Source organism: Marmota monax, unplaced genomic scaffold, assembly GCF_021218885.2.
Source record: "Marmota monax isolate L192 unplaced genomic scaffold, Marmota_monax_Labrador192_F-V1.1 WCK01_AAM20220418_F8-fsc00082, whole genome shotgun sequence".
NCBI classification, from domain to species: Eukaryota; Metazoa; Chordata; class Mammalia; order Rodentia; family Sciuridae; genus Marmota; species Marmota monax.
Genome location: NW_026695207.1, coordinates 277,695 through 293,392, shown reverse-complemented (window position 1 = coordinate 293,392; position 15,698 = coordinate 277,695).

The window sequence follows — 15,698 nt, the reverse complement described above, 5'->3', positions numbered from 1 at the left end:
GCACCAGGGGCAAGTAAAGCAATTGCTGGCCCAGCTAACTGCTGGGTGAGTCAGCAGATCAGGAACCACACAGCCAGAGTGGCTTCTAGCTCCCTTCCACCTCTCCCAGGAACACCTCTCCAGGGCTGGGATGTGGCTCAGTGATACAGCACTTGCCTATTGCACACCAGGCCCTGGGTTCAATTCCTGGCTCTGTCAGTTAACACAAACTAGAAACACACCAGAAAGGGGGATTCTGGGAAATTTAGCTCCACCTGGATTGGTGCAGAGGACAGACATTATCAAGCCTCATATCACGATGAACATACTTCCTGTCCTTCTCACTGCAAACGTGTTGGTATGGACTGGATGTTTGTGTTCTCTGGAAATTCATATGTTGAAATCCTAAGTCCCAATGTGACCATATTAGAAGATGGAGCCTTTGGAGATGCTAAAGTCAGGAGGGTAGAGGCTCAGTGAACAGGATTAATAAGAAGAGAATCAGCTTGCCTAGCACTCACAAGGCCCTGGGTATAATTTCCAGCACCACAAAAACAAACAAAAAGGAGAGAAGGGGCAGGAGAATGTGCTGCTTCATCATTAAACCAGAAGGCACATGCCAAGAACCCGCTCCTGCAGGTACCCTGACCTCTCAGACTTCCAGCTGTGAGAAACTCTGTTAAGACACCAGGCCATGGTGTTTTGTTGTAGTGACCCAAACTTCTAAGACAGCCATCCTGCTGACAGCAAAAGCAGGGTCCTTCTCCCAAATGCCGACCCAATAACAAAACAAGGTTTTGAGAAAGAGAGGGAAGTTTTACTGCCTTACTAGCAAAGGAGAATACACAATGGACTCCTGCCCCAGAAGCTAATTCTGCCAGGGGAAACAGGGGGGCTTTTGAACAGAGGACTCAAGGCTGCACTCCAGCTGTGCCATGACAGGAGTCAGACTTCATCTGTAGCCTTGAGAGAGAACTGTTTCTAGATCCACAGGTATCAGCCTCCAAGTCTGGGGTCCTCCATTCCTCTGGCCTGTGAACTAAAGGATAGATAATGAAGCCTAGGATGGGAAGAAGGTCAATCTTGCTTCCCCGAGATAGAGGGAGAAGAGGAAGGGGATGGGGGGAGTCAGTTTTAAAATAAGCCTCAATGACAGAGCAGCAAGGTTTGTATTCAAAGCATGAAGTCTGCCCTAGAGATGTCCCAGTTGACCTTCAAACATATGGCATCACATCCCAATCCGAACCGTCTGTGGTTCAGTTATTTACTGCCTTGGGATTTCTCCAAGAAAATGGATAGGGTTTGGTTTTATTTGTTTTTTACATCTTAATAACTAAAAAAGTCCCCAAAGTGTCATCACCCAGAGCAAATTGAGGACCAGTCCTGAATACAAACTCTTTTTTTTAATACCTTTGTTTTATTTATTTTTATGTGGTGCTGAGGATTGAACCCAGGGCCTTGCATGCGCTAGGCGAGCGCTCTACCACTGAGCCACAACCCCAGCCCTGAACACAAACACTTGCCATCCTAAAAAAAAGTATGCCAACTGCTAACAATGCCCAAAATGTCAGATTAACCAAATTTAGGTACAGATGCCACTGGAAAATTCATCACGTTAGTGAATATTGAACATTAAAACTTTCATTCTTTTAGGAACTTTCAGTGTTGGTGAGCCCTAAGATTTCACAATGGTTTACTCTTCCCAAGTTGTTTTTACTTTTTATTATGAAAGAAGAAACGAAATTCCAGGAACAGAATGAGTCCAAGCTGAATTAACAAAGAGGGCAAGGGCAAAGTTAAACAGAAGTGCTGACTCTGCTCAGGGTCCTGCGATTAGCACTGACCTTGACAAGCAAGGTCAGCACAAGAATTTTGTGAAACTGCTTCTCCAAGGAAACTTTGGAACAAAATCAGAAGCAGCCTGGTGTTTCAGAACATGTCAAAATAATACCTGAGGGAGAACACTCTCCTCCTCATCTGTGGCCATTTCCTGGCCACACTGTGACTCAGCCCTACCCCTGGGTGCAGCTGCAGGGAGCCAGCTGGGAAAGCCCTGAGCCCATGTGCAGGGCAGACCTTGCTGGTGACAACAGGGCAAAGTCTCAGTGCAGAAGAAGGAAGATGGTTTCTAGAAGATTCTCAGGCAGTAAGCCATTTTGTTATCCCAAAAGAAATCCTATATTCACCTCTTTTTATTTTTTTTACTTTTTATTATGAAAATGTACAAATATATGAAAAACTAAAAAGAGTGTAATCCACTTCAATCTACCCCAGACCTAGATATAATCATTGTTAATATTTTACTAAATCTGCTTCATCCATTTTTTTTCTCTGAAGTATGGTTATTATAAATGTGACATTTTACCCCTTTTAGTAATTCTGCTGTAATCAGCCTCCAAGAGAAACCATAATACTCCTGCCTTGGGGAGTTCATAGCCCAGTCTAGTTCTCTCCCGTCGCTTGGTCTATGGGGGCAGTAGAATGCAGAAGGAGTGATGGTATGGCTCTTCTGACATTCTGTTACGAAACACTGCCTCTTCCCTCTGAATTCATCTGTTTTCTGTTGCTATAGCAAATTATCTGAGGCTTGGTATTTCATAAAGAAATCTGTCGTATCTGTCTCACAACTCTTGGGTCTGGAGGGCCCAAACAACAATTAGCCAGGGTCTGGCGAGGATCTTTTGCCTGCACCACGACTTGGCAGAGAAACAGAAAGAGAACTGGCGGGATGCAGAAAGGGATTGAGCACATGGCTGGCCTTGCTTCAACCAACTCTTGAGGGAGTACTTGGGTCTCTCTCTTTGACAAAGTCAGCTGCCATGCCTTGTTTACCCCATGGAGAGGCCTATGTGGCAGAAAAAGCCTCTGACCCACATCCCTGTGACTGGGCTGACTCAGACACAAGTTCTCTAGTCCCAGTAAGTGTCGAATGCATGAAACCCCAGCTCGCTTTTTTTTTTTTTTTGTACTGGAGATTGAACCCGGGGGGGTGGGGGGGTGCTTTACCACTGAGCAACATTCCCAGTCTATATATATACAAAGAGAGAGAGAGAGATTGAGGCTGGCTTCAAACTTGCAATCCTACTGCCTCAGCCTCCTAAATCCTTGGGATTACAGGTGTGTGCCACCACAGCCATCCCAGCTGACATCATGATGGTAACACCCTGAGAGATGCCGACTCAGCACCATCTGGCCAAGTCACTCTGATTCCTGACCATCACAAATATGCAAGACAGGTTTGTTGTTTTAAGCTGCTAAATCTGGGGCTAAATTGTTACATGGTGTTTGTTAATGGATGCAGATGTTGATACCTGGAAGTGGGGACTGCTGTGACAAACCCCTCCAGTGTGGGGATGGCTTTGGAACTGGGCAGTGGACTTTGCTGAGAATGTCCACAAAAGCCTGAAGTGGTCTGGATAAGGTATAAGGAAAAGGCCCAAGTCTTATCGGTTATAAGTCAGTGCTTGCAGGGAAGCAAAGTGGGTGGTATTAGAAATGAGAAGGGAGCCCTGTTATACCGCATCAGAAAGTTGAGTGATGCTGTTGCCTTCAGTCATGGGGAGAAGCAGACATACTGGGTGCTCCAGTGAGGTTTTGAGTCAGTGCTGCCAGTTTCCTCTAGTTGCTTCTAGTAAGATGCTAGAGGAGAGAGATCAATGAAAGTAAGGACTGTTAAAGAAAAAGGAACTAGGAGTGGATGCTTTTGAAAATTCTCAGCCTTCCCAGATGGCAAATTATGCACGATGAAGAAATGGTTTCCAAGCAAAGATGAGATGCAGAGTTCTGCCAGGAAAGCTGCCCTGCAGAGAGCCTCGGGAGTGAGGGTAACATATATTGTTTAAGATTTCAGGAAGATAAAAGGTGGTGCCTTAGAGTAGTGTCTGCCAGACAAAAGGCCCTCCATACAGATAAGGGTGCCCCTCACCAACGCTCCCCATAAAGGATGGTGCTTCTAGGAAGTTCAAGAGCATTGTCCCTCAGCCATCTGCAGAACTCAAGGTCGAGAAGGAACCTCAGAGAGATTTGCGTTGTCTAATGGACCTGTTTTCATCACTGTGTTCGTCACTGTGATCCAAATACCTGAGGAGAACAACTTAGAGGCGGAAAAGTTTGTTTTGGCTCATGGTTTCAGAGGATTCAGTCCATGGTCACCAGCTCCATTTCTCTGGGCCTGAATGAAGCAGAACATCATGGCACAGGATGTGGCAGAGGAAAGATGCTCAGCTATGACAGCTAGGAAGCAGAGAGAAAAAGAGAGGGCGAGAGAGAAAGGAGCCAGGGACAGGATAGAGTCCCCAAGGCCACCTTCAATGACAGATTTCTTCCAGTCATACCTGCCTGCCTATAATTACCACCCAGTCATCCATTCAAATTATTAATCCATAAAGTGGATTAATCCACTAATAAGGTTACAACCCCCCCATCCAATGATTGCCTAAAAGTCCCGCCTCTGATGCTTTGGGGACCATGCTTCTAAAACATGAGCTTTTGCAGGGACATTCCAGATCTAAGCCATAACAAAACCCCAATATGAGTCACAGAAAAATCCATGTTTAGAAACCATACCAGCCTGGACTGAAAAGGACAGAGATAGTACAACATGAAAAGAGGCCTTTGGTTCCCCCCAAATTCTGCACCAGGAAGCAGATTGAGGATACTGCTTAGTCACAAACACATTATCCGTTTTCCTCCCTGTCTGAATAGGAGTCTAGAGTGGATGTTCCACACATCTGCCACAGTCAGGGACAGGAGATGGGCCGATGACTTCATGCAGAATGGTACTGGAGAAACTGTATTTAAGGTAGGCACAGAGGACCTGAGTTAGATTCTGACAGCACATTGAGCAGATACTGCATTGTGAATGTGGGAAAGATGAATTTTTGAGGACCAGAAGAGGGACTGTGGTATCCACAGGCTGGTCTATATTGATTCCCATCTCCTGGTCCACACCTCAAATGCCTCATTGTGCCACAGTTGGTCTGTGAGACCATCTGCACACAGCAGAAATAATGTCATGCCACTTATGATATTGCCTATTTTTGTAAAAATGTTTTTCATCTTGATGCTTTCCTCTCTCAGTCCCCACCACCACTAAGTCTATTTGCTTGCTCTAGAAGAGGTTAGCAGCCCTAGGAAGCAGCCCATGTGGTGAAGAACTGAGGCTGCTGGCCAAATCCTGTAATGAACCAGGGCTTCTCTTCAGCAGCCGCATGGTCGTCCATCTGAGACACAGATCATCTAGCACCAGTGAAGTTCCAGTGGTCTGCAGCTCTGGACAACATCTTGATGGGAAGTTCCTGAGAGACCCAGAGCCAGAACCGCTCAACTAAGCCACCCTCAGCGTCTTGACCCCCAGAGACCACATGAACTACGAAATGCTTTTGTTTTGAGTCACTCACTAAGTGAATTAACCACGTGTTCCTGATGCTTTGACAGCTGGGGCCTTGCTGGCCCTGAAGAGGCTGTGCCTCCCAGGGCTGGCCAGTAGAGAAAGTACATTCCTTTTATCTGCAACCATCCTGAGCCCAAGCCCATCCTCCTCCTTTATCAGCTCTCACTGGGCTCCCACACTGTGGGGCCCTCCACCTGCCCTAATCACTCCAGGGCCAGGTGCCAGACAACCAGAGGCAGCCTCCATGCCCAGAGTCCCCTGGAATTATTCAAACAAGCCTCCTAAACCTGCATACCCTGCCTAGCCCATTCCTTCTTTCAGAAGCCAATATAGGCTCTTTCTTGCCCACATTTCTCCTCTACCTCGACCTCCCGACAGACTCTGGTGCTTCCCTGCGTGGCTATCCATTCTGCCACATGCCTCTTGGGGTCTATGAATATAACCAACTCTCTTTACTGGCAGTCATCTCCCGACCCTTTGGCCTGGACATGCCTGAATAACAAACCTACTGAACACACTACGATTTAGGGTAATTGTCAAGCACATTACTAGAAAACTAGCATGCTTAAACACCTGTACTTTTTGCTTCATTTCCACAAAGTCATGGTCACACCTGATAATATTAGCCATCATTCCTTCAAATCATCAAATGCTTTCATTTCATAAAGGTCCTACCTCTCCCTAAAAATGTCTATATATGAGTTTATTGGAGAACAGAATCCAAATAAGGTCTGCACGTTGCATTGGATGTTATTATTTCAAGTTTCTTTTCAAAGTAGAATTTTTCAAAAAAGGCAAAATCTGAGTCTACAGTAGACATACAGCAACTAGGTACAAAATATTTAACCTATTCATGAGGGAAACAGCAGAATGGTAAGCTGGTTAAAAGAAACTGAGATATATGGTGCTGGGAAGGGATTGCTAAGTTAGATTTTTTAAAAACTGCTTAATAACCTCCAATAATAAATTGTTACCTATTTAGTTGTCTTGGCCACCAGACAGAAATCGAGTGCATCTGTACCTGATATCATATTTTTTACTAATGGAATCAAACAAGAACAATTCGGAGATTCAACTAATGAACCTGGACAAGGTTCATCTTGGCTGCCATCAGGCAGAAGTCACCAGCGTCACTATCAGTTTGTCTGCGTTGTCATCTGCCCTCACAGAGTTGTGAAATATCAGGATTTATCTTTTTTTTTTTTGTACTGGGGTTAAACCCAGTCCTTTTTACTTTTTGTTTTGAGACAGGGTCTTGCAAAGTTGCCCAGGCAGGTCTGAAACTCGTGATCTTCCTGATTCAACCTCCCGAGCCGCTGGGATTACAGATGTGCACCACCATGCCCGGCTCGGGATTCATTTTAAGTATTCTGAGATGAATGTGCACACCGTATGTGTGTTGGCAACAACGCGACGTGACAGGACAGGAGTCCACATCACCTTTCTCCAATTCCAAGTTCATTTTGGTTGTTTTCCTTACCCTTCTTCTAGTCTAGAATAGTCCGCCATGCAGTTGTTATTCTTTTTTAATTGTATTTAATTTAATTTATTTTTTTAAATAGATTTTTAATTTTTAATTGTTTATAGACGTTTATTCATGTATTTATATGCAGTGCTGAAAATTGAATCCAGTGCCTCACACATGCCAGGCAAGTGCGCTACCACTGAGCCACAATCCCAACCCCTGGAGTTGTTATTCTTTAGAATAGAATGGACCACATTCTGGATTTATCTGTTCACTTCCCTCATGTATTTGAATCAAATGTGGTTTTTAAGTCAATAGTTGCTAAAAAAATAAAAATAAAAAATGCCGCAGGTTATTAGTGATGAGGTTTTTCGGTCAGATTCATTAAATCATTATAGGGTGTTGGAATAATGTTTTATTAACTTATTCATTTTAATCATTCACCTCAAATTATAATATTTAAGATTCCCATTGGGGTCTCTAAGGCAGAAGCTTTGGGCTTGGTTCCTAGCATGCAGTCTCCCCCCTCCTCCCAGGAGCCTCAGGAGTCGGGTTCTTTGGGAATATTGGGTGGGAGGGGGATGGGAACTCTCTGTCCCCACCTACATACCCTCCCCCCCCCCTTCCTTCGCAGACTTTCTCTGAAGGTTTTGGAACTTGTACCTTTTCTAGGACACTAGCTTTTCTCTTTGACATGAATCTCTGATTTGTTCTGCTTCTCCATGTCCCAGTGTCTTCAGAGTGGCTCTTTGCCTGGTTGGGCAGGGGCAGCACCACGTGGGCACCAGATACTTCTTCCGCTGCCTCCTGTAGGAAGAGCTTGCCTGGAGGTCCAACTGGTACCACTGACAGCAACTTAAAAGTTCTTCTCATTTTCCTTATGGGCAAACCAAGGATAGCAACTTGATTCCTCAGGCTTGAATTTGAGAACCCCACCCCAAATTTCAGCCCAAATTATATTAATCTAGTCTACTATGTTGAAAAATTCTAGAAGTATAAAAAAGTAGAAAGTTATTACAATAAACATCCATTTACTCTTCACCAACATTCAAGTGTTAGTATTTTGACTTCTTTGCTTTCTTTCTACCTTTTTTTGACCTGTTCAAAAATAAATTGTAGGCGTGAATTTTACTCTGAATACTCTGTGTCCTCCAAAAACCAGGGCACTGTTCTTCCACCTCACCACAAGGCCCTAGCATAGCCATGAGAATCATCACTAATTCCCCAAGGTCATCTAATATTTACTACTTAGTCAGATTTCCCCAATTGTTCCAAAAAATGTTTTTTGGCTTTTTTTTCTAACCAAGATTGAATCAGGTTTCACTTATCCCTTTTGGTTGTTTTTATCCCCATAGCTGACCCCAGGGGTGATTTTAAAATATGCCCAGAAATGCTCCAGTTCAAAAGATGGACCTTCCTGATGGATGGACCATTCTATTCCTGTAGGATGAGGCAGAAGTGACAGCTTATGCCTTCTGAGTCTGGCTCATTAAAAGCTCGGTGGCTTTCTCTGGCTGTCCCTTGGAGAAAGGACATGATTTGCTGTTGTTTTACATTTTGGAGTGCAGATGCTCCACGCCCATGATGAGGATACACCCTGGTAAACCTGGTAAGTCGGAAGTATGAAGTCGGAATACACCTGCCTGCAGAACACCGAGTGAGGCCTTGCAGTGCGCTGCAGAGAGCCTGCTGCTGCCCCTCCAATGGCAGGGCTGACTGGGAGCTGCAGCTCACAGCTGCTGTCCAGCACGGCCAGAGTATTGCATTGCGTGTCTCTAGCTTGGGGAGAGAGCTAAATTCAAAGTCCAGTTCCCAGTGCACACATGCTGCTTTAGCACCATTGCAGAGTCAAAAAATCAGATGTCGGTGGTGCCATCATCCGTTGGAGACTGCCTGCAGCTTGTTACTCCACGACAGATAATTAACACAGCACCATTAGGTTGTTCCTCTACCACCCCTGCTCTTTACTGTGGACTAGAAGGTTAGTCTCCAGGCTTGCTTAAACCCATTCTGTTCCATTGTCCCATATATAGGACACCTAGAAAAGCTTAAATTGAATAATTTCATAGGTGTCCTATTTATAAGAGAATGGTACATAATGGAACTTCGGGTGAAGCATTTTTAGCCAGCGTTTTTATAGCTTGTTTTATGAACTTCTTGGTACATTATGTTAGATGCCCTACCATAGTGGTGTTAAGTTTGCTCGCTTGGTTCCATCACTAAAGATCTGACTCCACACAGTTGCTCAGATACCCTCTCCCATCAACCCCATTCCCACAGGAGGAGTATTTTTCTCACACCACTGCTACTGGGTCCAACCATGAGACTCGCTTCGGCCAACTGATGTCAGTAGTGTGCTCGTGTGTTCACTCTTGCCTCCCTGTACTGCCACCGTCACCGAGAGAAGAGCTTCTCCCCAAGAGCTGCCCTCTCCTCCTGACCCTGAGCCTCAGCTGGAGTCATCCCTCAAAGCAGGGCCATGCACCAAGTCCTAGATCAGCTGGCCTGTAGGCCCATTAAGATTAATCATTGCTAGGGGCTGGGGATATAGCTCAGTTGGAGAGTGCTTGCCTTGCATGCATAAGGCCCTGGGTTCTATCCCCAGCACCGCCCAAAAAAAAAAAATACTATTTTTCCAACCCATTCTGGGTTGTTTTGTAGGCAGCATTTTTTGTGGGGACACTAACTGAATGGCAGAGCCAAGCAAGATTGCTGCTACAGACATCACAAACAATCTTCTTTTCTCAGAATTAGCCTCCCAACCCACAGGCATGGCCACCTGGCAGATTTAGGTTGTAAGATTCTGCCCCCAGGTTCCTGATGGACCAAACCAGGTTGGGTGCCTGCCCCAAGCTAGGCCTTTGGTTTGGGGGAGACAGAAAACTAGCTACTTCGCCAGAATATGGCTGGGAAAGCAATGCATAGATGCAGGCCCTATGGGGTGGCCATATAGTATGATAGAAGCAGGTCTGAGGTGAGAAACTGAAGCAGACACAAAGGCAAGAAGAGTGTCCCCCCTGTACCAGGGCCTGCCTTCATCCCTTTCTGAGACCCAGAATCTTTCCTGACCTTCAGTTCTAGAAAACTAGTATCCTTAAAACAAGTGCCTCTTTTATGCTGAAGAAGGTGTCACTGGGTTTCCATATTGGCAACTCAAGAGTCTCCATGCCCCTACCTGGCCCTACCTCATTGGATGGCAGCACTGAACATACCTGTAGGAGCTTCCTGTGGCTTCCATAGCAAATTACCCCAACCTGGAAGCTGGAGGCAACAGAAATGTGTTCTCTCTCGGTTCTGAAGACCAAAAGTCTGGCAGGGTGTGCTCCCTCTGACAGTCCTAGGGGAGGACCTCTCCTTGCCTCTTCCAGTTTCCCAAGGCTGCAGCTTTCCGTGGCTTGTGGCAGCCGTGCTGCAGTGTCCGCCTCCATCTCATTTCACCCTGCTCCTCTGTGCAACCGACTCCCTGCTCTCTCTTATAGGTACCTTTGCTGGATTGAAGGCCCAGCCAGAGAGATTTCATCTCAAGGTCCTTAATTTAATTGCATCCACAAAGCCCTTTTTCCAAATAAGGTCACATTCACAGATTCTAGGTATTAGGACATGGGCCACATACTCACACAGGCTTCTGACCAGGCCTCTGCCTGTAGAATGCCTCCTATATTGGTGTCTGTGTGATACCCAGAATTAAACTGGATAGCAGTTTACACATCCTTAAAAGTTGCATGTTGTCTGAGAAAATAAAGCAAGATTCTGACAAGGTTACAATTCTTCCATGTTGAAAGGTATATGTACTTACATGTTTTAGGATCCCTGCTAAAGCAAAAGGAACTTGGATTAAGCGAGGTGTATAGCTGAAGTATAGGAATGTGAGCAAGCGACATGCCTTCTTGAGATCATGGTGGCCTCAAGAGTGTGGAAAGGACTCCCTGTGATTGTCAGGCAGGGAGAAAATCTATTCTGGATTTCTGCAGCATCAGGACTCAGGTTTGCCCAAAGTCTCTGGCCCCAGTAACCTCAGTTACCTGGCATGGTAAATATCCTCTTCTTTGGGCAGGTATTTTTCAGTCAGGGTGGACTTATAATTAAGTACTGAGAACTTTATAAGAAATTTTAAACCACAGTGTTAATGTGAAATTTGTTTCATAGATTATATGCATGTTTAATATTTTATATTCTTGAAATAGTTAAGAAAATTGACCTATTACATGCCAAGATCAGGCATGTAATACCATTTAAAATGTGTAATTAAATAGTTGGTTGCACTTGTGATTTAAGGATGAAGTCTCACTATGTTTATTTAACATATGGAAACATTTAAAATAGGACTTGGGTTTTGCTTTCTTGGCCAATTCAACTTATTGGATCTCCTATAATTGTTTGGCATTCAGAAATGGTTTTTGTTGTTATTAATTCAGACAATGAAAATACTTTAAAAGGAAATCAGTTATATTAAATTTAGTATGTAGTTTAAAATATTTGAAGATGATTAATTAACTAAGTTAGTGAATGGAACCAAGTATGAACCCAAAACCCACTTAAATCTGATTCCTGATTTTTCTAGATGTATAAAAGGAATGAGATTTGTAAACCAAATTTTAATAAGCAGTGAAGGAACAAGCATTTAGAATTTATAAATTTCACACATTGGAAATTAATATGTGAAGCCAAAATAAATATCTGTGTCAATCTTTCTGTACCCAAAAAAACTACACTCAAGGATGCCAAAAGTCCTACAAATAACATGCTGTCTCTGTCCTGTCTGCCTGCCAACATACAGAAAACTTTCTAAGGTTCAATTAAACTACATCAAGTAAAAGTTGATTAAATTTCCATCTTCAGATCATCTATAAAATTGCCCTGTTCCAATCCACCATTTTACTTTATTGGTACCTATTGTGTAGACAGCCTCTCTTTGTCCTAAGTTGCTGGTTTGTGAAATCGTGTTGAGCTGTGGGAGGTAAGTAGCAGAACTCTTTGGAGCTGGACTGCTGGGTGCAAGCCACAGTTCCACCTCTGTGTTTAGCTCCCAGCCTCCCTGGCTTATCTGCAAGGGGTGTAAACCGTCCCTACCCCAGCTGCCTTTTCAAGGATTAGTCATGTGATATCAAGTGCTTAGAACTGTGCCTCATACCTGATAAACGCTTAGTAAATGAACAGTGTGTGCCTAGTAGTATGTGCAGTTTGTGAACTTCTCACCACCTCACAAACCACAAGCTCCTTGTGCGAACAGCTCAATCCTTCTGTGAGAGCTGGGGGTGTCGTCCTCTACAGCAAGGTGGCCAAGTTCAAAGAAATGGATTCTGGCCCCCAAGTTCATTCAGACAGTAACCTTGGTGGACCAGCCGGAACGGGAACGACAGTGCCCTTCCTTATCAACTAATTTCCATCTATGTGTGTGCAGCAAGGTGACAAAGGGCAGCAATGTGGGGCAAGCTCTTACTGCATTCCCAATGAGATCACTCCTAAAATCTGACAATCACTAAAATTCGGCAATCGGTGTCATGGTTGATTTTATGTCAGCTTAGGCTACAGTGCCTAGTGGTTTGTCCAAGCATTAGTCTAGATGTTGCTGTGAGGTTGTGATAACATTTAAATCAGTTGCTTTTATTGGTTGATTAATTGCTTGACTGTTGAGCCAGAGTCCTGCTATATTGTCCAAGCTGGCCTTGAATTCCTGAGCTCAAGCAATCCTCCTGCCTCAGTTTCATAAATGGCTGGGACTGCAGAGATCACCACTGCATCAGCTTTACATAAGTTGACTTTAAATAAAGAAACTTCCCTTTGGGCTGGGGATATAGCTCAGTTGATAGAGTGCTTGCCTTGCAAGGCAACTGGGTTAAATCCCCATCACCACACACACACACACACAAAGGAACTTCCTCTGGATAATATGGGAGGCCCTAGTCTATCAGTTGAAGGTCTTTAGAGCAAAAACTGAAGTTCCTCAGAGATAAGCAATTCTCCCTCAAGAGAGTGACATAAAAATCCTGTCTGCTGAAGAGTGAAGCAGGTGGCATCACTATACTTAAACTATAGTTTATGGACCTTAAACTATACTACAGAACAATAGTAACAAAAACAGCATGGTATTGGCACCAAAAAAGACTGGTAGACCAGTGGTACAGAATAGAAGACACAGAGACTAATCCACAAAATTACAATTATCTTATATTAGACAAAGATGCCAAAAAACATGCATTGGAGAAAAGATAGCCTCTTCAACAAATGGTTTTGGGAAAACTGGAAATTCATATGCCACAAAATGAAATTAAACACCTATCTCTCACCATGCACGAAACTCAACTCAAAGTAGATCAAGGACCTAGGAATTAAACCAGAGACCCTGCATCTAACAGAAGAAAAAATAGGCCCTAATCTTCATCATGTGGGATTAGGCCCCAACTTCCTTAATAAGACTCCTTTGGTGCAAGAATTAAAATCAAGAATCAATAAATGGGATGGACTCAAACTAAAAAGTTTCTTCTCAGCAAAAGAAACAATCTGTGAGGTGAACAGAGAGCCTACATCTTGGGAGCAAATTTTTACCCCTCACACCTCAGATAGAGCACTAATCTCTAGGGTATATAAAGCACTCAAAAAGCTAAGCACCAAAAAAAAAAAAAAAAAAAAAACAACCCAATCAATAGGGCCAAGGACCTGAACAGACACTTCTCAGAAGATGATATACAATCAATCAACAAATATATGAAAAAAGTTCATCATCGCTAGCAATTAGAGAAATGCAAATCTAAGATTTCATCTCACTCCAGTCAGAATGGCAGCTATTATGAATACAAACAACAATAAGTGTTGGCGAGGATGTGGGGGAAAAGGTACACTCATACACTGCTGGTGGGACTGCAAATTGGTGCAGCCAATATGGAAAGCAGTATGAAGATTTCTTGGAAAATTGGGAATGGAACCACTATTTGACTCAGCTATCCCTCTCCTCAGTCTATACCCAAAGGTCTTAAAAACAGTGTACTACAGGGACACAGCCACATCAATGTTTATAGCAGCACAATTCACAATAGCTAAACTGTGGAACCAACCTAGATGCCCTTCAATAGATAAATGGATAAAAAAAAAATGTGGCATATATACACAATGGACTATTACTCAGCAATAAAAAAGATTAAAATTATGTCATTTGCAGGTAAATGGATGGAGTTAGAGAAGATAATGCTAAGTGAAGTTAGCCAATCCCCAAAAAACAAATGCTGAACATTTTCTCTGATATAAGGAGGCTGATTCATAGTGGGGTAGGGAGGGGGAACGTGGGAGGAATAGACAAACTCTAGATAGGACAGAGGGGTGGAAGGGGAAGGGGTGGATATGGGGTTAGAAATGATGGTGGAATGTGATGGATATTGTTATCCAAAGTACATGTATGAAGACATGAATTGGTGTGAATATACTTCATATACAACCAGAGATATGAAAAATTGTGCTCTATCTGTGTAACAAGATTTGTAATGCATTCTGTTGTCATATATAAATTTTAAAAAAATCCTGTCTGCATTTTTAGCCTGCTAGTCTGCATTACAGATTTCAACTTGCCAACCCCTGCAACTGCATGAACCAATTTCTTAAAACGAATCCCAATTTATCTATGTAAATACCTGTCTCAGTCTGCTGAGGCTGCCACAACTAGGTACCACAGACTGAACAACTTCAGCAATGGAAGTTCAAGATCAAGACACAGGGTTGGTGTCTGGTGAGGCCTCTCTTCCTGGCTTGCAGACAGCTGCCTCTCTGTCCTCATATGGACTTTCTTCTGTGAACCTGTGAAGAAAGAGAGACACCCTCTTCCTCCTCTCCTAAAGACTGTAAGGTCAGGCAATGGTGACAATCAAGATGAGACAGATTTAAAAGGGCCGCTGGACGAGGCTCTATTGAGACTCACCCCTGGGCAGAACTCTATCAGACCGACCGAGTGGATAGGAAGAGGGTCTGAGAAACCATGTGGGGGCTTGAGCAGACTGAAATTTTATGGGGCTTATGGCAGGAAGGGAAGGGCTTGGGACAGGAAAAGGGGTTTTTAGAGTCCCTTATCCCATGGGTGTGCCGCCCCCTCTATTCCGATTGCTGTAGTAGGTGACTAGCTCCGCAGACACCTCTGCCTTCAGCTCTATGGGATTCTAGATTAGCAAGCGTTGCTGCTGTTTAATTCAGTGACTTGATCTTTTAAATGTTCAAAATCTATTTTTTATTCATCTTTAACAAATGTGCTAAATGACTCTCCTTTTATTTTTTTATTTTTTGGCCAAAGGCTTAGTTATAAACACATACTTATAATTTTTAAATCATACATACATTGGCCAGGAGACCCTGCTGATTGACAGGCGGTTCCATAGGTGCCTGATTGATGTTTCTTTCACGCATGGGGTGCTTGGTGCTTTGTCCCTAAGTCACCGACCTTACAAAGACCACAGTCTTATTGTATTAGGACCCCATCCTTATGTCCTCAGTAGCCTTCACTGCCTCCAGAAATGCCCTGCCTCCAGATACAGTCACACTGGGGGTTAGAACTTCAACATGTGCATTCATGGGGGACATGACCCAGTCCACAAATCTATCTACTGATCCATCTATCTTATTGATTCTGTTTTTCTGGAAAGCTCCTGATACAAAAAGAATGGAATTTGAAACTTTATCAGTCAACCCCAGTACTGAGCTTTACAATCCATCATTAACCTATAGATTGCTTAATTTAAGTGCTTATATCTAGATATAATGAAGAGGAAATGCTTATTTAATCCCCCCAATATAAATCTTATAGAGACACAGGTTTGTATCAAAGTTCCTTTTCTCCATGATAAGGTCTTTGCAAGGCCCTACCTTGTTAATGAGGTAGATGTT